General features: G+C 39.5%; 1 long non-coding RNA gene across 1 annotated transcript in view; it reads left to right on the top strand.

Annotated features, from left to right (window-relative positions):
* The window catches only part of LOC141767367 (uncharacterized), a 134,301-nt gene extending 124,304 nt beyond the window's left edge, over nt 1–9,997 (top strand). Inside the window, exon 3 of the long non-coding RNA XR_012593830.1 lies at nt 8,475–9,997. This is a non-coding gene — a long non-coding RNA (uncharacterized LOC141767367). The remainder of the gene's footprint in view (nt 1–8,474) is intronic.
* The last annotated feature ends 15,370 nt before the right edge of the window (nt 9,998–25,367 follow it).

Here is a 25,367-nt window from a genome sequence, read left to right as displayed (position 1 = left end):
TTTCATCGCAATCTACAGGAGACAAATTCAAACACACACACACACACACACACACACACACACACACACACACACACACACACAGAAAATGCATACATACTGTACATCCCACAGTCACATACAGTACAAGCGTGAGAAAAAGACAGAGACGGAGAATGTGAATGCAGGTAGACGGCAGCTTCTCTCTCTCACACACACACACACACACACACACACACACACACACACACACACACACACACACACACACACAGCAGGGGGCCCGTGTGAACCGGGGCAAATATATGGCTTCATGTCCACTCCCAGGCTCTTTGGGCTTTGGGGACTTCACTTACTGGTTTCCAGGCCCTGTGTCTCCCCTGTCACCAGTAAGAAAAAAAAAAAAAAAAGGAAGAGTCGAGTAAAACACCTGTTCTACACATCTGGGGAGCAGCGTCACTGCACGGGTCAGATATTACAACAATGTTCAGAGAGAAGTCTTTCTGGGATTATGGACACGTTTGCCGTTTTATTTCCTTTGTTTTCAGACTTTTAATAGAATTTAAATAGAATAATAATCATCAACATTTGCTTGTGATTAAAGTGCTGCTCTGGCTGATGTATTTGTTTATGTAACTGTGATTCAATCAGCCAGTTCATGACCGCTTTGACATTATCCGTTTTTGCTGTAAACACTTTGTGTCTGATAGCTCTTTTCTGTGAAAAAGGTGGGTTTGTAAGCAATACATTTAATGATTACTCACTGGAACAAATAGAATGAGAAATGGGTAGTTAGCATTAGAGGTGATGGCCACAAACTTCAACAGAAAATCCTAGGAAGAATAGGTTTTGGTACTGGCAACATTGTTTGATTCACAAGGGATTTATGGTATATGCAGGACAGAAATACAGCATTTATTTGCACTCTGAAATGTCTTTGTGTCACAAAAAATACTTACAAGTAAAGAAAAAGTGATACGAGGAGGAGAAAAAGAAAAAAAAATCTAAAAAAGTGTGGTTGTAAGATAAAAACAACCCTTTAAAATGCTACAGTAAAAATGCCCGCAGTATAAGAGACAAAGACATTACAGCAAGCCCTTGACCAACCACAAATAAACACATCATAGACACATTTACCTGCTACCTAATAAACATCTCAGCACAGTGAAGTATGTGTTAACAGCCTCATTATGAGTGTTAAACGGACTTATGTGTAGTAACAATGGCATTCCTGCGATTTAGACTGCTTTAAATACACGGCATACATGAGCACGGCAAACTGTTTAAGATCAGAGCAGGAGAAGACAGACGGGGAGGTGGTTCGGGGACAACTGATGTATCGTGATTTAAAATATAAGCTGCAACTGTTTGTTATTATCAGACACACATCTTTAATGAGAGCTTGTTGAGAAATGCAAACGACCTACAAAACTGTCTTCATTCAATTCGGGATTCTAAAACTGGCCTTCGTCACAGTTGCTTTGAATTTTGTGAATCGGAGAATCTTCCACTCAAGCCTACAATTTTACCATTAAGACACATTCAAAACCATTCCTCTGATTTAGTGGCAATTAATGGACTGGTTATTATTAATTACACTGATTATGACACTACAGAAAGATCCAATCATTAGTGGAAATAATTGAGATTGCTTTAGTTATAGTCTAATTTAGTTAGGTTTGTTTCTAATTTATGAATCATGCATATATAAATAAACATATAGCGAAAACATACTGACAAATACACAAGACATACGGCAACTAATGTGAGGGAGACTGATAACCTGCCTGTCCTTTACCAACACAATACTGCCATCTAATGACAGATAGGCTACATAGACTTCATAATGTACACTGGACCTTTTTATTCTTATTTAAAATCACAAACATACGTGCTCAACGCAAAGACAGATGCTTTCCTCACACAGAAGCTTTTTTATGTTATTGTGACTGAGGTCAGAGGTCAGACTGTAGACTGTTAAGTATTTCTTTATATATTCAAAGAGTTTTTTAAGGATTCAGGTGTTTATTTCACGCACTTTCATTTTATGTCAAAGGTCACATTTTAAATAGTGTGTTTAATGTAGTGCAGAGATGATTAACATTGATTTCTTTCTATTTTAACTGCTGTGTAGAGAGTTAAAAGGTGTGCAGCATTTTAGTGGCTCTCCACGCATTTCAATTTTAGAATTTTAGAGTCTTTTATGTCTAGTATCTTACTTAATTTTTACACAACATTGTCTAAAAAGTTTCTCAAAAGAAGGTCTTCATTTTATTTATGCGGCATTATCTAAATTTTAAGCAAAATTTGTTCAAAATTGTGACATTCTACTCTTACATTTAACACATACTGTATTATTTTTAGTATTTAAATTTAGGCTATCAAATCCTTGAATACACAAATTCACGCATCCACCATAAAAAACTAGTGCACCAAATTCATGTATTTTGCTGTTGTAACTCATGGCATTAAAAATGAGGTGACCTTCACACCAATTGAAATTATTACAAGTTCAAAGATATCCCTGTTTATTATTACATCAGAGTGGTGTTAGGTTTTAAATATCCAAAGGCGCTTATAGCTGCAGATTGAATGGACATGATGACCTTTCATAAACAACTAATCCTTTGATGCAAAAGGCCATAATTCTCCCATTTTTAAATCCTCTTCTTACAGCATGACCTTTACCGTAGGGAACTTATCGCTGCTTCACAATTCAAAGTGGAGTCTCCTCCGTATTTCCCTAGATCCTGGAGCCAACAACAGGGACTCTTCCCCAAATACAATCCTCAGAGGGGAGCCAGCTGAGCCCTTCTATATTTATTTTTGATCACATTTGGGACTCGGTGGTGCAGTTCGTGCTATTAGCGAAGGGCATGTGTCATTCCAACTGACAAACCCCCCACATGCACACACACGTTGATCTGAGTTCCTCCTTCCTGTCTTCTACTCTCCCACCTTGATCCTTCCTCCTTTCAAGATGATGATTGAAAGATGAAAGCTCCTCAGTAGCTCTCAGAACACTGCTGCTCTGTGACAATTTGGATTTTGTGTTATTGAAGTTCGAATTTCTGTGTCTGAGGCTTCGTTCTTGTTATTTACCATGATGGTTATTGCTGCTTGTCACTCTGTTGCTTGAATTACAGTACTGTTGTTGTTGTTGTTGTTTGTCCGTGCCCTCTAGATCAACACATAGAAGCATTTTCTGATCATTGTTCACTAGGGGTGTGACGATTCACTCAGCTCACGATACGATACACGATACACGATACACAATACACGATACACGATACACGATACACGATACACGATACACGATACACGATACACAATACACAATACACGATATTGGGTTCACGATCTCGATACGATACGATATTATAACAATAATTTTAACAAAACTTGAATGATGAAAACATATGACTGAAAAAAGTGCTGCTGCCGAGCCAACGCTCTGCTACCCGGCGAGCCAACGCGCTGTGCTTGTGTAAACAGCAGCGGTGGATGACAGCGGAGAGAGCAGATCAAAACGTTGCTTTCCTCCATGTTTAACCATTTCATCGTGTTTATGTTTGTTGAACAGGTGTAATAATGTATCTTTGCTTTACACTTGCAAAGTTTTATTGCACTTACTTACAGCAACGAGCGTAGCGTCAACTCTCTCCACCGCGGCCTCTCTGATCAGCTGTTCACTGACTGCGCTGTGTGTGTGTTGATGTGTGTGGAGCTCCGACACAGAAGCTGCGGCCGTGCGTTACGATTGATTGGTTCAATTTCGGCGAGGGCAGACCAGATTTTACTGCGCATGAGTTGTACCCCGAGAGGCTGCAGCTTCAGCCCCGGAGCCCCATATGTACGTAGTACCTATTATGCCCTGATATCGCGATCCAGTTTTTCGTCTCGACGATGCATATCGTCAGGTTTTTATATCGCGATATTTCGTGGCACGATATTTCATCACATCCCTACTGTTATAAAATAAGTCTGTTTTATGATGTGACCGCTATGATTAAAGTTTGGTCAGGTTAAGGCACATGAACGACATGGTTAGGTTTAGGGAAACATGGTCGTCGTCATGGTTGCAATAATGAACACTTGGTTAAGGGAAGGAACGATCATGGTCATGCTTTAAAAAAAACAACAACAATGTTGACTGTTGGTTTGCAACAGGAAATGAACAGCTGTCTCCCGTGTTAAAGTCCAGTGTTTTGTTAACCCATCCAGTTTGGCTGGCTAAACATTCTGGCTATAACAGGATAAACCAACTGGAAAACAAGCCCGTTCTCATCTCAGGGCATCATATAGGCTACCAACTCTTTGTCACGGCCCTCGGCGTGTATGTAGTTTTAAGCCAAACCACGATCTTTTTTCCTAAACCTAACTAAGTGGTTTTGCTGCCTAAACCTATAAGCAAGTGTTTTTGTTTTAATTCACAACGTTTAAGCATCATAGTTTGACATGCGTGTGTTAGCAAGCGACGCCAATGGGTCCTGACAAAGTGTCAATATGTGACGAGTTGGGGTGAGAACGTGTTGGGGAGACGGGGTGTTTGACTGCAGGAGTAGGAGCCAGTGGAGGCTCAGGCATGATGGGCAGCGGGGAGATTTGTCAGGATTCAGGTGCAGTGTGTTGACTTGAGCCACGGAAGATGACAAGCTGATGACAAGCAGGTACAGTAGATCTCCTCCTGATCTCCTGAAAGCTTGTGCTGGTATACAGACCCTGTGGGACAGAGCAACAACACTGGGCTTACAGATCTGACACACTGGGGTATCCTGCATTGCAGAAATGATGCCCTATACCTCCGGAAAATTGACTTGCATGTCATGTCACTATCTTTTAAGTATAACCACGACATTTGAGTTCGCCAAAATGACCCAAAATATTGAATAACACAAGCAAACAGTCCCTATTGATATCCGTTGCTTAAAGCGAAGTCTGAAGCGGAGACACGTAGTGTCAGAATTAGTTTTTTGCATCCTATTTCCCTATACCTTGGATATATTTCAAATAAATGGCCTTTCTTTTGTGTGTATTTAAAGGAAATAATCACTGTTATGTGTTGGTTTGTTTCCATGCAAGGTATGTGCTAGTTACATTGTATGTCTCATGAGTCACAACACCTTTATTTTAGCAAATTTTAGATTTTCAAGACACAGTGGTTCACTGAGAGTATACGAGCAGGCAAATATAGATAGAAACCTGCATACAGACAAACTCCCATATTGCCCCCAGGCAAAGTATTATTTAATCAGGGACAGGACACACACACACACACACACACACAAATGACAACGAATGAGAAAAGTGACACGGCTGACCCCAAACTGCGGGTCGCTGGCAGGTCAGCCACTCACTGGACCGTCCTCCTCTTCACACTCATCTCCTCATCCCTTTCATCACATCCTGCCATTTTTATTTGCACTGTGATTAAATGTAGATTTGCAGTTATAAAAAAAGACAGGTCATGAGGTGTGATTTGAAAAAAAATATCAAGGGGCTCATAAAACCATCAATGTCAGCCGCCGCTCATCCCCATCTTCATGTATTTCCAAGTATTGTATTTACTTTACATTTACAGTGAAGTTCAAAACCTTTTCCAAACTCTTCCAATATAAGTAATACTTAATTATTACAGTTTTTGAACTTTTAACAGTTTTACTTCTGTCAGTAAAATAGCTTTACTTCCGTTGTTTTCTGTATTGTTGCTGTGAAGTTACTGTGTGTTTTGTGGCTCTTTGGTGCGGCTGCTATCTGTATGCTCGCTGCAAACAGCTCCTACAGTCCTGCAACTCATCCCCTGGCCTCCTTCTCAATCCTCTCACCTCCATCCCTCTTTTCTCCAAAGAGACTGTCCCTCTCTGCCAGCCGGGTCCTAAGGGAGCCCGGCCACCCTTCGGGGACCCATTAGGGGGGTTGAGGGGGTGGTGGGGGAGCAGGGAGAGAGATGGCGGCAGGTCAAATCGCTTTGTGGCCGAGGAGGGTTATCATTTACTGTAATTCAGGTCCTGTCAGGCTGAAGGAGAGGGAAGGTGAAGTGGCGTGGCGCGCCCCGGCTCTCATCTGTCTCACCCCCCCACCCCCACCTATCATAGACAATGGCTGGCTGGTGAGTGGGAGGAGGAGATATTACTGCTACAGTGGGGTATATCTATTACGTAGCTGAGCATTGTTCTATGTCATTTTACCTTCGAGACACATCATTGACTGACTTATTCCTTATGATGAGTGAGTAGGTAGGGGTTCAGTGCCTTGCTCAAGGATACTGTGACGAGACTGCTATTGGAATCAAACCACTAGCTTTATATTTTAGGTATCATATTATGCTTTTATTCCTAACAATGAATATGCAAAACCATAACAATACACTTTAGTACTGACAGACACAGATTGGGCTTTGGGGTGATTAAATCTGAGACACGCCGTCTCTTCATGTTGTCAGTGATTAACCTCTACTGTTTGTCACTGACAACAGGACACATATGTCTCTCTGTCATTGTTATGTGTCTCCTCTAGTCTATGTACCAGTTTGGTATTTAAGAAAATAAATCTGTAGGCTACAGCAAATTTTCACGATGAATAAATGCAAGCAGTAGTATTAATCATAGTATTTATATGTGGACTTTATTTTAATGTATTACAGTCTCTACCTTAAGTTCATTGTTTTATATATGTCAAAGTCTAATTGTGAGCCCCCCCTGGACGTCATCACCCTAAAAAAATTAAAAAGCCTCTGTTTGAATAAAGTGATTAAGTGTATTAAATTAGTTTTTTTATTAAATCAACTTTCTTAAATGAATATAACTCGTCAGTTTCGTCAGCGTGATGACGTCTTGACAGATTCGACAAGTGAATGCAGATACATAATATGATCTTTCTTTTCTAATGACTTAATTCATTTACTACAATAGTGTAGAAATAGAAATCGATTTTTTGTTATTGTGGTCAAATAAATGGAAGTTATGGTGTTGCTGCTAGACCGTCTTGTTAATACAGGTGTGGGCCTCCATTTGTTTGCGTCAAGCGGGAGAGCAAATTATTTTTTAACCGCAGTGAAAATTTTGTTTTTGAAAGGCTAAACGCCAACAAATATGAATTGAAGCAGAATATTTTGTTGTATTTTGCTACTAAGTAAAAAGTTGTATATCTTTTTTAATAGTTTTATTTACAGACTTTTTTTTTTTTAATAAATTATCAAGTAAGTGTGTTATTATGATTTTAGTTATACATTAGCAAATCTAATTTTGACAACCTCAGAGCAGCCTGGCACACCACTGTGATCTTTGGCACTCCTCACAGGGGGTCCGGACCCCTGGTTGGAAATCACTTCACTTTCTAGGTATGATACAAGACAGAAAATTTAAATTCTTGATAGCTAATACATTTGCTGATCCTTCTGTCTATTATCAAATAGTTTTTAAAATGTTATTTACAATAATGCCCTGATATCTTCAAGGTAAAGCAACACACACAGGCTACAGTATAACGCAACATACAATATCCCAAGATTCAATTTAAACTCCACCGCTTCACAAATATAAGACTTAATTATTATGCTAATTATTGCTGTTGTGTTAATGTAAATTTTACTAAAATATAGTACAAGAGGCATTAGGAATGTGATGGTGTAAACAAATAACACACCAAAGAAGGCAACAACTTTGATATTTTCCCTCGAAAACAACACCTCATCAGCTTCTTGTTTTCTTTTACTGTGTGAATATTTTTCTATTTCTTTCTTTGTTGTAAAAAAAAATCTGTATCATCTTAACTTTTCTTGTTTTTCTTGACATTTCAAAAGGCTATGAATTCATTTTACCAGCAGAGAGGTTGTTACTCAGAAGTGTATCAAATTATGACTTCATGATTAAGTGTGTGTTTTTAGTAGGCCTACTATTTGTAATAGTGATTGCATGCAGAGGTGGAAATAATGAATTACATTTACTCTAGTTAATGTAACAAAGTAATTTTTTTGTGTAGGCCTATTTGAGTATTTTTTAAGATTGGTAATTTTACTTTCACTATATACAGTACTATTTATCACAAGTATATTAGTTTGTCGCATCCTTTAGAGAGTAAAACAAAAGTCACTTGAGCTCCAAAGAGGAGACACTATGCACTCCGGAAATGATACTTTATAAATGTTTGCGTTCACGGGGCAGAGTTCACGGGCCAATCAAATTAAGGATCACTTATGAGTTGTGGTTATAATTAGCATTATTATACCTCGGCATAGTTTAAAAAATGTTCTATCTTAATTAATGACTGATTTAATTCACCACCCAGTGACAAACCCACGATGTTCGTGACCTTAACAGTAGGGGCACGCTGCGTCATGCCAACATGCTCATTCTGGATCCTCCAGCTGTGACTTCTGCATTCACTGAGGAACTTTTACCTTCAGTGAGCTGATTGACGACGTTCTGCTGTTTGAGACTGTTAATCTCTGTTGTGACGGTAGAGCCTCATTCAGCTCTAAATATGTTGAATTTCAGGAGTGCAGTGGGACCAGAGAGGCGAGTGGACTGGTTATACTGGGACCGACTGGTTATATATTCTCCCTTGAGACTGAATAAGTAAAGAAGTTGAACCTGGAGCAGATGTGGAAGGTTTCGCGGTACCGTTCAGACCGGTGAGTACAACAACACACTGCAGATGAGAACGTCAACAACCACTTCCTTGCCTGGCAATGTAAGTGCGTGTGCATGCTATGTGGTGTGTGAAAACCATTGAAATATGGTGATTAGAGATTATTTTGTTAACATGTCCATGTTGTAGGTTTTGGTGATGTTTTATTCTACTATTTATTCTGAAAGACGTTTCTGGCGCTGTGGTGTCCATAGCTTGTTTTATTTATTGTCGACCATTTTTGTTTAATTGTCTGAGTTTGTTGTCTGTTTTCTGGTTGATACACTGAGGAAGACAGTTGTACATTTATACTGTATAACTGATAATCAGTTGTATCGATATGCCCGTCTGTTGGTTTGGACAAAACGGGTCTTATTATTGAGTTTGTTCCACTTGTGTTTAAGTTTACATTAATGCAATCTATTTTGTAGCCTAATGTTCTTTAATTTAACAGTAGTATCATATATCACCCACCCCCTCCCTTTTTTCTTTAAATCTAACGCAGCAACGTTTATTTAGAGTACATTTAAAACTACCTACTTTTTTTACTTTTATTAAGTAATTTTTTTTACAAAAATTGAAGTACTTAAAGTAAGTAAGTAAGTCAAATTTCTTTAAAGTAACAGTACTTTTAGTACTTTTACTTTACAATATCCTAGTACCCTTTCCGTTTCATACAGCAAAAGAAAAAAAAAACTAAAGTGCTTAAGTTTTAAAGCAAAACAAAGAAAGTATTAATTAAATAAATAAATTAAAAAAAATCTTTAAAAGAAGTTGTTTAGTCCAAACACAAAGTTTAAGCAGAAATGTACCAATTCCCAAAGAAAGAAAAAAAAATATTTTCATCCCATATTAATTAATCCCTCTCTTTCCCCTCCTTTCTTCCATCTCTAAGCCTTATAATTAACTAACTTCCTTGGCCGCTCAAATTTCCCAAAGGGATCATTAAAAGACTTTTTATTTTCTTTGGTCTTTAAATTTCAAAACTATCATGAGCGTGTTCTTCTATCAGATGCTTTATAAAAGACGCTGTGATTGTTTTTCAGATTGGGGATTTCATAATAGGTAATAAAGCTCCATTAAAATAAAAAGTGATGACCCCTCTGATATCCAGCTTCCAAGAGAAGACCGTAATGTCTGACTATCAAAGTTAGTCATCTCAAGACCTTTTCTTGCAAAACGGTCTCTGACTGATTCATGTCGGCCTGCAATATTTCACAAAATTGGATTTATTCCCATTGGGTTGAAGACCTTGGGCTGAGAGGGTAAGCTGCTATGATGAAATTTGTCACTAGAGGACAGCATCTTCCTCTTTAATAACATGCACCAGACCAAAGGAAACGCCCTTACAGTCAGATGCTGAGGCCTCTGAGGTGATGTTTCCATTGAACCAGATTAATAATGGGCCTCTCTTCCAAAGATGCTACATTTTCATCACTTTTTAAACACATGATGCTTTATCTTGGAGTGGGTTAGAAGGACTCAGAAGTGATTCCATGCCCTGCTAATGGACACTTCAACGGGTTCTTGTTAGCTCCAAAACAATTAAAACCACAATTGTATGGTTATGGAAGAGGTTTCCAGGCACTGTGCCATGATGCGTATGTTCAGGTAATAAATCAGGATGAAAAATAAATGTAAATGTTGGCTTGTTGTAGTAACATCTGTTCTCTTATTTGTTGGATAAAGGTGTGAGATGAAACTATTTGCTTTGTGCATTCATAAAGGGGAAACCTCCAGACATGTGATGTAATTATCCCTTTGTGCTGCTACACTATAGGATGAGCACCGACATGAAAGACTGGCTTTGATGTCAAAAGAAACAAAGGAGGGTGACGATGGTGCTGTAGGTATGTTGGTTATAAAAAGGGTAAATCATATACATTACACACACAGACCACGGATGGGCAATTATATTGAAGCATCAACACAAAGAAACTCTTACCCCCAACACAACAATAAGAAGGCTGCGTCAAATTACTGTTCAAATCTCATCTCGGCTGACCTGATTTTGAAACGGGCCTAATTCCTGAATGCATAATGGCTTTAATGAGCTGTCTGTGTAATTCACTGTGCCTCCACAGGGGGGCGATGTTGGGCTCAGTTTGGACAAATTTGTGATACCACTTCCCCCCTCTCTCCCCTAAATCATCACTTCATTAAATAAAGCCTCACACAACCGTCACAGCAAATCAGTTACCGTCAGCATTTAGAGAGTCACACAGCGACAGATGAGAGCACGGCCTTTGTCTGAATCCCACCATTTAACGACACAATTCCAGCTTGCAAATCACTCCCGCCGCATCCTTGTCGACCTGTTTTGTCAGTCGTCGAGCGAGTTAAGGTTTGTGGATCAACCAACACGTTTCCCCGGCCCGTAAATAAGCCCTCTATGTCTCCGGCTTTGAAATGGGATCTTAAAAACAAGAGCTCGGCCTAGCCGCACTCTCTAATTAGAGAGGCCCACAGATGCCTGCTCACACACACACATGGAAACCACACACACAAATTACAGAAAGAGCGAGGACATCAAAAGAAAAGAGCACAGTACAGTAGTTTGTGTATTTACAACACCCCTTCCAAAAAAAATGACAAGTAGTAAGTGTTCTTTTTTTTTTATAGTGAACTGATGCCGCTTGATACCACTGAATGCTGCCTCTCCTCGATATTATTGGCACACCCATTGGTTTCTGTGTGCGTGAATGAGCTGCCTGTCATTTTCTATCTATGCGCTTTTTCAGTAATGTGTCACTTGATCAGCGAGGCAGCCCTAGCCGGCCTTTATCATGCTAATGTTTTTCAATTTCCCCCCACAAAGAGCATACATAGCTCATACAAAAGATGGCTTCAGACGGGCCCGTAACTCTCCGTCTCTGTCTTTCTCTCTCTCTCTTGAACACACACTCTGACAGAGTCCCATTTCAGTGGCCAGATACAGTCATTTCTTGTCTGATGCACACACACACTGACGCATTGAGAGTCACGCACAGCGAAGACACACACTTGCGGGCTCGCACATGTACGCAAACACGACCCTGCGAGCGTTGACAGAGGAAAACACACTAATGCACAACAAATGCACGCGCTTGTACTCATCCTCACAGCTGGTCGCCCCTCTGAATGCGAGCAAGTGGATCTTATCGCTGGTACTTATGTGCACACACACACACAATACAGCACAAAAAGGCCTTTTCCACATCCAATTCCGTCACTAGCAACCTTTTCCTCTCTTTCCTTTGTTCTTTCTTTCTCTCTCTATTGCTCTGTCTCTCCTCTCTCAGCTGGCTGTCCTTGTTCAATCCCCAAATAACCGCATCCTCTCAGCATGCTAACAAAGAAGCCCAATCAAGAGATAAATGTCTCTTTTTTGTCTTTTTATTCAGTCTCTTTCTCTCATTACGTTCCCTTCTCCTTCGACCAACAAACAGCATTTTTACTCTAGCTTTGGATTTGTACTTTCCACCACAAGTACACAGTCAATATATTAAAACATTATCTCGGCAATTAGCGCCGCGCACGGCTCACTTGCAAAAGCACTGAACCAAGTAAGTGAGGTTTGGGAATCCGTTGGTATTGGGAATAGAGTACAATCATATGCATGTTCTGCATGAGTGAAGCAGTGATGTGTTTGCATTTCATGTTGATTTTTGCACCGTTTAACGTCTTGATTAGTATTTAATGTGTTGTATTACAAACTGAGTTATCCACCCTCTGGAATATATCTCTCTTATATTTACCAAATGATTGATAACACTATAGTAGTTAACACTCTCTTGGATATATTCACTTACTAAATGCAGGTGATGTATTTGTTTTGAAATAGACATACAGTTCAAATAGTGTTTTTTTCATTATGCGTATTGCGCCGATTGTGAAGGTGAAGGATAGTCGTCCTATGAGCGTGCAGCCCTCTGACAGTCGACCTAGCTGCAGGCTATTGTTGTCTAATAACACACAAACACACAGATGCACACATACATATGCCGAATCCCCCTCCCCCCTTTGAATAAATCAACACTTGAAGCATATAATTCTCCATGTAGGGGCCATTTAAGGGGGCATTATGGCCCATTTTAAAATCTCATTAGCAGGGCAGCTGCACTTTGCACCCCACGCTGGTGATTGGAGCTCTCTTTTTGTTTTGCTTTTTTGTACTGGGGGCCCGAGAAGAAACCTCGTCTCCCCCCCAAACACCTCCTTCCCCGCCATCCATCCCCAAAAAGACATAGTGGCAAAGCTCAATGGCAAACACCATGGCAAAGAGGGCTACATGTAGTATATAAACAGTGAGCTTTCCCCTCAGAGGAAAATCAGACAGGATGTTTTATTATCTGTGCAAAAAACTTGACGTGACTTACACTTGAATGCCTAAATTATAATTTGTCTGCGTTGTCATGTAAAAATAAATTAACCTTTCACGTTCACCTGAGACAACTGTCATCAGTTTGGCAACCCCGGCTCAGCTTGTCGTAGAATGTTGTACAGCAAGACACGACACGACACGACACGACACGACACGACACGACACGACACGACACGACACGACACGACACGAAGAAACTAATAGATAACCTGATTGATATAATTATCATGTAAGTGCCCACTGTACTGTGTAAAAACAAAAGCGGAGTTTAGTTGTTCTGTTATTTTGTGGGTTCAGATCATATATGCAAATAAATACTGGGTTAATTACATTCATGTTGTTGTAATCTAGGCTTCAGTTGTTGTTCCATCTGTGAGGATTCCCATAGTGCAGCATAGCAGCAGTTGCCAACTGTTTATGATGTGTTATTTTGGGGGGGTTTATTCGTTAAGGTATGTGCCTATTGAATTAGAGCTGCAAACATAATGTTAATGAGGTATTATAATGATTAACATGTGCAGTTTTCTCACACAGCTATAAGTCAGGCCAAAGGGGAAAGTGGATACTGAATGCAGTCATTTTGCAATCATTCATTTCTGCAAGATTTGTCTTTTTTCTGTTTTTCTTTGTTCCAAAAAGATGTTGAAATAGAAACACACTCAATGTGGTGTCGACAGGCTGCCTATCATGTAGATTCATGTTGTTTTCTAAATTAATTTTATTACAAAAGACTGTAGATTATTCACCAGGTTTTAATAAAAGACCACTGTTATAAAAATTATTCATAGCAATATATTAAAACCCCTTGTAATAGCCTTTAAGACATTACAGGGTATTTTATTCTTCCACCATGACTGCCTGTATCCTCTAGAGAAACTGTATTTCAAAATTAAACACTGATTCCTTTTGCTTTTCTTTTTCCAAAATAGTTATGCACAATAAACAGCTTAACTCTTCGACTATAACTACTACTCTTCTGTTATGTTTGGCTATTTTTACACCATGTCGCCAGTTTCCAGCTGGACACCGTTTTTTTTTTGTTTTTTTTTCAAGCAATGCTACAGTGGAACACAAAAAGAAAAGAAGGTGTGTGAAAATAATAATTTCACACCTTGTCTACGAGCATTCAGCCAGCTCCCTTTACGTGTATTTTTGTGTAAAAATAAGTCTCAGATAGAGAACTTTGTACTGTAGCTTGCTTCTGCTTTGTGTAGCCACAGACCAACTCTGGAAGCGCAATAGCATGGTGAGGGTAAACACGCGAGGTGGTTGGTTTTGTACACACCTTTGGGCATATTTCTGGCTCTCTGTCATATAATATGCAACGAATGGTGAGGTGAAAGTGGCAGTGTTAGCGGGAAAGAAAAAGAAAAAAAAATATCTCACTGTCGAAATAATTCAGTGAAGTGTAGAATTTAGCAGGGACTATTTTTAAGCTGGGAAAAACCTCACAGCCTGTACTTTAAGAGAAGGTCATGCAAGGCAAGATGGAGAGGTGCCATGAATGAGGTTCTGGCAGATGTGGAGCTGTCATTTTGTCTCTTTTTCTCCCTCTGTTTCCTTTCCTCACTTCCTCCAGTTTGTTTCAGGGTCTGCTGTTTGTCTTTGTGCTCCCTTCCTCCCCCATCTCCCCCTATTGTACATGTGTGAATTTACTGCTGAAATTTATGAGCTATAACCTTTAAAATACAATACGTCTGTACGTCAATAAGTCTGTATCAAATTCTTCAGGAGTAATAATGATTATGTTTTCAGCAAGTTGGCCGTCACAAAATACTGTGGACTCTTCACTAAATCAGTCATTTTTTTGGCAAAAATGGAGGTACAAATGAGGCGTCCGGTGTTTGCTCACGGCCGTTCTGAGTCAATATTGCTTTAGTGGTTTTCTACTGTATGCCAACAGTAGGACTCTGGCAAAAGTAAGCAAATGGTGGTTTTACAATCATTCAGTATGCTGAGACCTTGAGACAAATGAGTTATTCCTTGTTGAATTTGTCAAAGTCATGCATCTACAGAACGCTGACGGATTATTTGGTGAAATAACTCCTACTCAGATACCACACTGCCAAAATCAACTGTTTTGAGATTCTGTTATTTCTATAAAAGCAATAAAAAATTAGTTTTTGCCCATGTTTCAGGATGGAGGAAAGTAGCAATACCACAGAGTAGAAAGACTCTGTTACAAGTAAAAGCCTTTCACTCAAATGTTACTTAAAGTACTGAAGTATTAGTATCAAAATATACTAGTATATATACTAGAGTATCGAAATTAAAAGTACTCATTATGCAGAATGGCCCATTTCAGAATGAAGTTTATTCAAAGCAAGTTCAAAGTGTGGTTTATTTTTTTTTACAATATATATTGCTCTGTAATGTGTCAATTTCACCAGGGTATCAATAAAGTTGTATCTTAATCTATAATGATTAGGGCTGTCAATCGATTAAAATATTTAATCACAATTATTTGCATGATTGTCCATAGTTAATCATGACTCATCTCAAATTAATCACACATTTTGTATCTGTTCAAAATATGCTTGCTTTATGGAAATGTATGTACAGTATATATGTATTATTGGAAATCAATTAACAACACAATACAATGAAAAATATTGTCCAGAAACCCTCACAGGTACTGCATTTAGCATAAAAAAAAACATTTTCATTCACATATCTTGAGGTCAGAGGTCAAGGGAACCCTTTGAAAATGGCCATGACAGTTTTTCCTTGCCAACATTTAGCGTAAGTTTGGAGCGTTATTTAACCTCCTTCACGGCAAGTTAGCATGACATGGTTGATACTAACAGATTCCTTCGTTTTTTCTAGTTTCATATGATGCCTCGCTTTAAAAAATCGCAAGTTGTGTTAACGGGTTAAAGGAATTAGTGGCATTAAATCTAATTTGCGTTAATGCGTTATTATTGCATTAACTTTGACAGCCCTAATAATGAAAGCTCATAATGTATTTGTTGATTCAATTTTGTATAATGATCTGAATCTGCAAAGTAACTAAAGTTATCATATGAATGTAGTGGAGTAAAAAGTACAATAATTCCCTCTTTGATGTAGTGAAGTAGTATAAAGTAGGAGAAAATGGAAATACTCAAATTACAAGTACAGCACTTCAGTAAAGGTACTTGGACAGCACTGGAAACTATATTAACAAGTACTAAATAAGCAGGATTATGCCACTGGTTGAACAAGTGAAATAATATCTAGATAGTGGAAATGTAACTAAATGATTTGACTTTTGACAGGGGGAGGTGTAGGGCAGTATTAAAGTACAGTAATTAAGTGGGCATTCATTCTGAATATTGCTACATGACATTTGAAGTTTAAAATATATAACTCTTTCTTTTCCAAACACTTCCTTTCTATGTCTATTTTCTACACAAACCGCTTGGATGTGTGTCTCATTTCCCTAGTAATTTGCTGCATGTCCTTGCCATGTTGAATGCAAAAAGAGAGCGAACAAGGAGAACATCAGATACGAGCGCGGCTGCGTCCTCCCTACACCAGATCCAGCCAGATCCTCAGATAGACGTGAGGCTGACGGAGAGAGTATACGCCCCAGACAGGATATTAGAATGGACGTTTCCTTCTTCAGTACGCCACAGGCAGGGCCCTCTCTCCCACTTGTCTTGTCTGTAGAAAGACACGGAGAAAAGATAAAGATGTGAGCGGAGCTGACAGGCTGCTGGAGCGACGGTCTCCTTCGCTGTTTGCATCTTGAGCCCATTTTCTGATTTGATCCTGAGAGGATGATTGTGATGGGGGCTTTTTTTGGAATGCGGACAACAGATGGCAAGGGATGATGCAGATCTCTATGTCCGAGGTTGTGAGATTCACTGTTTTTTTCCGTATTTGTCTCTTTTTAATTTAACCTTTATTTAACCATGTAGCCCCAGAGAGATAAGAGATCCTTCTATTCTAGGAGACAGGGTCAAGAGAGCCACATCATGATACATTTATTGCTTTAGAAAAACAACAAAGAGACAAAATTAGAATTTCAAACGAAGCCACGTGAGAGGAAAGAGGAAAGGCAAAATCCCCGACACAGGGCAAGGGGTTAAGGGTGCACTTTTCTCGGAGCGTCTAATATCTACGGACATTGTTTATCTAAGAGTCATACACAAGAACTGGAGGACGACTGAGGCTGCTGTGACAGTTTTTTTGGAGTCGTCGATGTGACTCACATTGCCACACACGTGCACTCTGCGTTAGAAGCAGAGAGACGGGGTCGGAAGCACTGTTTGTTTTCCATTTTTGCAAGTGTTTGCAAAGAGCTTGGTCTGTTTTGACTGTTGCATTTTATCCATCTGTGTCCAAATGTAGATTCATCTAACTCTATATGCCAACCGTCAATTTTACACAACTGCATGTTTACATTGTGAAAACATCATCAACATACTATAGGCATTCGTCCTTTAACAAATTGAAGCAGTAATATTTACTTTACTTTCAACCAAATCAGACGGCAATTTTCTGACTAGTCTTTAGCGACCAGACTTTTTCTTTTCTAACATTTCATAGGGTGGGTTATTTCTCTTCACCCCTGTATTTAACCATATAGTACAACATAAACCATGACAATGTCTAACAATGTATATAAGAGCAACAGTGTCATTTAAGCCATTTAACATTTTAAGAACAAAGTCAAAATTTGTATTGGAAATTTGTGGCATTGAGGAGAGAAGTCGCATGTTTTTATAAGCGTCTGTAACCTTTCTGACAAACACTGAATATACCAGTTTAACGATATGATGAACTTTGCATGACCATCAACCCAACCATCAACTTTATGTAGTTAAAGGTGCTAAATGCGAGATTGGGAGCATTCCTTTGCTTTCGCACAGCTCTCAACATGGCGACGGGTGAGCTGGCGGCTCGTAGCTAACGGTGCTAACAGCCCTTACTGTGAAAACAATAGCAAACACTGTGGACAGAGCTAACTGTGTTAAACTGGGGGGTAACAGGAGGGTGGGTGCTACGCTTCCGCTACGGCACCGTCGGTCAGGACGTCATCAGCTGTAACTGCTGTGTGAGAGCAGTGAAGAGCGGCAGTGGGGCATGCTCACATGCACGAACATGCGTGAAAAGCACGTGCGACCGGCCCGATTATGTCAACAAAGTGCGGCGAAGCTCAGATTATAATACACACAGAGGGAGAGTGACTTCATTCTCTACTCAGGTAGACATTACTCCTTTATATCTTTACATAGCAGAGAGTTGTTTGCTGCTGGATATCATAAAGAGCACCTTTAAAAGTGTATTTGTGCATGCCATTGCATTCATGTGTCTGAATTAGTGTTTATGCATGCCCATGGATGGGCCTTCCATATGTGTGAGCATGTGTGCATGAATGCATGTATGCACACAATCTCGCACATGTGCATGCATGCATATTCTACTGTAGTCTACCTATAAGTTCTGCACTCTGTGCAGTAGTACTTCCTGTGACAACATAAGCTTCAAATTGCACTTTGAATACATGTTTAATCACAATCTTTAGTATGTAAATGAGTGACTCACACCTGCATCACCACCTCCCTGCACCCATAACCTCCCACCATCTTCTTTAGCTACTGCAGACCAAGATGTCTTAATGAACCAATCGACACCCCTCACTGTAACCATTTTTTTTTTTTTTTTAAATCCGCTCCAGCTTAATTCTAACGTGACCTCATTAACATGTAAAAGTGGATCCATATGTGCTTCTCGTGCCTGTGCATGTGAACTGACACATAATTTACATAGTTAACGAGCAGCCGAGCGTGAATAAAACATATGAACCGTAACGAGACGGGCAACATCCCGCAACATATGTCCCGATCGGACAGACGTCGGGTCCTCTCTCCACCCAACCCTGTTTAGGTCTTGAGCAGAACTCCTCAATGCCTCCGGAACAAGAGCTGAACCAGATTTATGTTTCTTTTTTTTTTTTTTACTCTGACAAAAACATATTTAAACTCTCCAGTTGTGGGGACATACAGTATGCAGTTGTGGTATGTCAGGAATGGTTTTAGATTGCTGTAAATCTGGAGTTGAGCTACACAGGACGGGGCTATAGCCAGGAGATAATATACATAGGGATTACTATCTGTCCGATACGGCGCAGACTGAAGTGCGTAAGTATAAACGGGGTGGATTTATATGTTAGACGGGAGTGTGAATTTATCTTAGAGCACAGTCGCGACTGGCCTCTTCTTCCTCCGTCTCTCTCTTGCTCTCTCTTTATCCCTAACCCCCAAATGCTATGTACAGTATGTGAATTGGTAATTGCCTGATACACTGGGAGTTTAATGAGAAAATGTCTGGCAAAGGCAATCACCAGTTCCAGGCTATTTGCTTTCAGCACAGATTATTTCAGTGAGTGAGTGCACAAAATTGGATCATTATGGAGTGGGTTTTATAATGTGAGAATGACAGAGAGCATTAGAACGAGTAGGCATGATGCTTTCTTATTTAACTATTTCATCCGTCAGAGGGGGTCAGTCTGACTCTTTTCCACAGGTTAAGGTAAGACGTAGGCAGACAATTTAAAAGACGATTTTAAAGGAAGTGATGAATAGAGAAGGTGAAAGAAACTGAGAGAGAGAAGAGGGAGGCAGTAAAAAAGGGAATAGATGTTTTTCTGTTATTAGTTTTTGTTCAATCTGTATACTTCCACTGAGATTGGCCTTCAAAAACAGCATCCGCACATTTATGTGGAGACTGACAGACAGCACAGCATTTCAAATAAAGTAATAGACAATGTAAAAGTGAGGTGGGAAAAAGCAGAAGGAATGGGAAACAAGCAGCAAGAAAAACAAGGAGGGAGAGAGTTTTATGAATGGGATGATATTTATGGTGATGAATGTCAAATGGTTACATTAGCAGGTAATTTAAAAAAAAAAAAAAGAAAGAAAAAGGTGTAGTTAACGCTTATGATTTGAGAAAAGTTAAAAGGAAGAAAATAAACTGTGGGAAATAACATATAAAACACAAATATTGATGCAGATCTAGACAGGTTCTTCACCCCCCTAAAATCAAGTGAACCTATAGCCTCCCTCCTGGTTCCACAAGTCAAGACTTGTGTGGTTGGTACGGTATGGTTCCTATTTCCTATATACAGTACTTTGAACGTATGGGCCAGACTCAGTAGACAAAGCCGGTCTATCCGAGGCCAGCGGGGCTGTACATAAACCCCCGTCGATCTTTCCATGCAGACAAGAGCTGGAAGCGTTCCCAGGGTTATGGTAAGGCTGAGACCGCTACTGATGACTTCACCCTAAACCAACCTAATTGGGGAACTGTCATGACATTACAGCTAAATCCCCCTTAAATAAAGCTTTGACTTTGAATTGTGCTGTGAATTACGCCTTTTGGGATTTTGTTTTTATTAACAGTGTCAGAGGACGTATTAGAAATGGGTAAGGGGGGTCTGCGGACGGAGAGGTGGCGGATCTGTGAATGGGTAATCACATCTGCAATGCCGGGCCCTGCCACCTAATACTCACAGCAGGGTCCAAGATAAACACAGCTGTGAAATACCCTGAGTGACTGCACACATAATAAATGTGTATGGGTGCAGTGGGCGGCAGTTTCTCCTTCAACCCTCTGCCTGCCTGTCTATCTCTCCATCTTTCCCCAAAGGGACAGTAGCAGCGCTAACAATCAGCAATAGAACGCAGTGACTGTGTACGAATGAAAGACGGCAGCAAATCAAGACTGATGACAAAAAGAATGACAACACGTGTGCTTTGGAGGTATTCTAGATTTGGCTTTATCCATCCATCCACATTTACTCTCAATTTGGACAAGCTGTTGTGTTTGGAGCGCTGCGCTGCTTAGAAGTGTGTGAAACGTTATGAGACAGAATTCATTCATGTGAAGGGAATACAATGTTCTATTTTTAAATCTGTGTACCGCAGAATTGGCCTTATATGTTTGAAGTACTAAGCCATATTATATTAAATGTTACCTCCCCTCAGGAGACATTTTTCTTTTTGTCAAATTCCAATTTTTCAAGCACAAAAAATGACTGCAAGCAAATATGAGTCAGACTTCACTGGTGTGTGAGAAACAAGCAAAATACAGTTAATAGCTCAAGTTAACTTCTGATATATTTGATACTGGGAGAGAGATTTATTTTTTGACGCACACTAATCTCTTTCCAGAACTTTAGACAAGAAAATTCCTCTTCTTACTCTTCATTTTCCTGCCTAAAGAATGACAGTGTAGATTCGGATAGCTAATGTTGTGTGTTTGAAGCCAGCCCGGCCCTTGAGACACAGTCACATGTTGATATTCAACTAGCAGGTTGAATATCAGCGTTGTATTTGCTGTAAATCCAATTAAGCTTTATATTAACCACAAACCTCCCCTGTCATCTGACTCTATTTCTAATTGTAAGATCCACACACTCACAATATGTATAGGTTATACACTTTTTTCAGTTTTCTTGGTGGGGAAACGAACAAAAAAGGAGGAATAACAGTCTATTTCTATAATCCAGGCTATCATATTTAGTTCAGTACCAAACTAGTCCTGTATTGTTAGTACTGTTTATGAAGTGTATGATTGTTTCTGTTGCTTTCACTGTCTTTTACCAGGCTTTTAACAAGTAAGTTATTGTGAATCACATGTGAGCTGACGAACGGTACTCTCAATGAGGAGCTCCACTCGGGGTTGGAAATTAGCACCAGCCATAAACCAAATGTTGGTAAAATATGCAAGCGGCTACTAGATTTTCTTCATCTAAAAATAATAGTACTCTATTGAGTGGCTGGTAGATTTTGGAATCCACCAACCACAGTTGCAGGTGGACAAAAAAAGTGAATTTCCAACCCTTGCTCCAATGCTAAAAGCTACTGATTCTGTCAGTGACAGTGGCGATTCAGTATTCTCAGTTCACTTTGAAAAGTCATTGATAAAGAATTGTTCGTACACATGTAGCCTATTGAACACCTCTTATATGCTATTTTCCCTTGGTGGTGGCCAGAGCCTGCATTGCCGAGCAAAATGCATCAGACACACTGCAGCTAAGAAATATCAATGGCTGATTTGACAGAACCAAAGAGCTGGGTTTTAAATTCACCATGGATTAAAAAAAAAATGAAATTCCAAAGCAACATTAGGGAATGTTTGTAATATAAAATGCATGGTAGTACATAGCTACCTACATTTTTTTTAATCTTGTGAGACCATAATGTTCTGGCACATTTCAGACTAATCGGATGAGCTGCTCCTGTTCTGTTTGTATGAAACTAGACGTTATGCTTAGTTTTTTGCAACGAGAGTCTTATTTTTATATTTTTGGCTGACATACTTATCAGCTGCAATAGGAATGTACTCATTTATTGCTGACATCTGGGGAATGCAGCCACTCCGGTAGCTATTGCTTTACTGTACAATTAATGGGCCAACAGTGCAAGAAACAGAAACAACCAGATAGTTTACCTTAATTATTTGAAACACTGGTGAAATGTGTAGGTTCTAGGTAAACTGTGCACATTAAAAACCTGTCTGATTGCTTGTGTGGTTGCCCTGTGCATTGAACCACGACTGCTGAATTATCTCCTCAAAAAAGTGTTTTTATCTGTCGTGCCCATTGGCACTTACTATATGGTCATGATTAGGCTTTTAATAGGACCTGAATCATGCGTTCACAATGTTAGAATAAGCCAAAAAAAACAACCCTTTTTACATTTTAGGTGATTTTCCAAAACCACTGACGAATAGTCGACTTCAATAACTTCATAAACCACAAACCATGGCAACAACAAGCGTGTCCCAGCCGTGTGCATCACTTTTTAGTGTCCCCTGGAAACAGTTTTCGTTGTGTTGTGAGCTTCTTGTGAGCACATGTGAAGCTGTTTCTTCATTTGCTTGTGTTATTTTAGGGCCATTAACGCGATAATAAGACGTTAACGCAAAATGGTTTTAACGTCACTAATTTCTTTAACGCAACTTGCAATTTTTAGGTTGTAGCGGGCTCAGAGTGAAGATCGTGGCATCATATGAAAGAAGAAAACCTAAATTGGTACATGTCTTATAGCTTGTCACAAAGGAGGCTAAGTAATGCTCCAAACCTATGCTAAATTTTGGTGAGGAAAAACTGGCATAGCCATTTTCAAAGGTTTCTCTTGACCTCTGACCTCAAGATATGTGAGTGTAAATGGGTTCTATGGGTACCCACGAGTCTCCCCTTTACAGACATGCCCACTTTATGATAATCACATGCAGTTTGGGGCAAGTCATAGTCAAGTCAGCACACTGACACACTGACAGCTGTTGTTGACTGTTGGGCTGCAGTTTGCCATGTTATGATTTGAGCATATTTTTTATGCTAAATGCAGTACCTGTGAGGGTTTCTGGACAATATTTGTTATTGTTTTGTGTTGGTAATTGATTTCCAATAATAAATACATATACAGTTGCATAAAGCAAACCTAATTGCCCACTCCTGTGTTGATAAGAGTATTAAATACTTGACAAATTTCCCTTTAAGGTACATTTTGAACAGATAAAAAATGTGCGATTCATTTTGAACAGCCCTACTTTATTCTTAATTTTCAGTGCGTTGATGCCTCAGGGCCACCGTAATCTGGCAATAATCCACCCTGCCAAAAAATGTCAACACAAACTTGCAGACTGTCACTCTAGTAAATCAGTCAATGCATAAAGTCTCCCGCGAGGGCGAGTGTTTGCCTAACCCGTTCTGTCATTTCTTTGTCACCAAAGTGTGGAGATCTCCTGGAGGGGATTCAGGGCAGGTGTAGGAACATTGACTTTGTCATCGCTTTTACTTGTGTTCTCCTTGTCAGGAGGTGTTGAATAGTCTGTATGTGTCCCTGGGAGTGAAAGCAGTGGAGGAAGCCACTCAGACATCACATACACCCAAAGCACCTACCGGACACATCAGCGCTGTCCATGTCAATAATGTCAGACGCAAACAGCATTTGACTGGCCAAGAAGAGATTCAGTTTGACCACATTTCAGCTTTGAAATATGCAGATATATTCCTATGCCTTAAATTAGTTCCATCTGGATCTCTTGCCAATATCCACCAAAGTTTCTGACACTGAATAGTAAAGAAGCAGCTTGCACCAACAATGAAAGTTGAAGCTGCATCTATAGTCCTCCACTGCAACTTCAAAAACCAGGACCTAAATATCCTTATAATATCGTGGTAACAGTTTCCCATTCTGTTAGCATTTTATTTTTCGTGTTTCCAATGCTTGCTGAGTTTGAAACATGGCAGAAGAGTTTATCCTGCCACGCAATGTACAGAAAAGAAATGTGCTCTGCTGACAGCTGTATAGTTATTACAGAAAATCCCTCCCGAGTCTCTGCTCAGCTCTTCCTTTTCCTTACACTTCTCTCCAATATGACCAGCACCACAGGAGCTATATTTTCAGGACACTGCCACATTTCTTATTTTGTTATTTTTTTATTGCCAGGACTGAATCCTCTTGTCAAAACAAGCATTCAATTTAATCTGAGTTTCGTGTGTTGAACCAATGGCCTTGAGGATGTTTGCAAACCAAATCTGTTGAAGCTGTTTTTGCAACTCTGGTGGGCTCTAGAGAAGAAGCCTGAAATATTGAATACTGAGTATATTAGGGCCGATTTCTTTATTGTATACTGTGTTTTACTCTGGTGTGAATTATGACTTGGACTCGAGTCGGACTCGATTCACAAATTTGATGTCTTTAGACTCAACTTAAAAAAGACTTACAATTCGACTTGGACTTTAACACCAGTGACTCATGACTTCACTCAGCCTTTTGACATGAAAATATTTGATACTGTACCTTCAACCCAGGCAAATATTAATATAATATATTATATAGTAAAAAGTTTGTTATTTAAAAAGAGTGTGCACGAAGAAGATAAACTGCCCGGTGCCGGAGATAACTCCGACAGCGTCAAATATGTTGGGTTTATTATTTACTTTTTTGATAGATCCTTTAATGATTTGTTTGGGAAAATGATTTGTGGGAGAAAAAACGGAGCTGAACTGAACAAAGAGAATTTGTATCTTTTGTTGTTTATTGTTGAATCCCTGAAAAGTGGAAAAGTGTCTTTATTTTGTTGAATATTATTGGGACTTGCATTTGAATATCTTACACTAAATTGCTCAGATCCAGTTTGTTTGAACCAAATCCGACAGCATCCAAACAAGTTGCAGGAGAAAACCATTGACATTGTGCCAGTTGGCGCCAGTTACTCTGTTGTTAAAATGACATTACATTTGGTGAAGAGCGCATAATGACTTATTTAGGGACTCGAAACATAAAGTTTAGGACTTGGGACTTGAGTGCAAAGACTTGAGACTTACTTGGGACTTGCAAAACAATGGTCCCACCTCTGCGAAACACGCCTCTGTTACTGTATCAGCCTGTGGGTTTGT

Source organism: Sebastes fasciatus, chromosome 5, assembly GCF_043250625.1.
Source record: "Sebastes fasciatus isolate fSebFas1 chromosome 5, fSebFas1.pri, whole genome shotgun sequence".
Lineage (NCBI taxonomy): Eukaryota > Metazoa > Chordata > Actinopteri > Perciformes > Sebastidae > Sebastes > Sebastes fasciatus.
The sequence above is the reverse complement of the archived record's forward strand: the minus strand, read 5'-3'. Positions and strand labels throughout refer to the sequence as shown.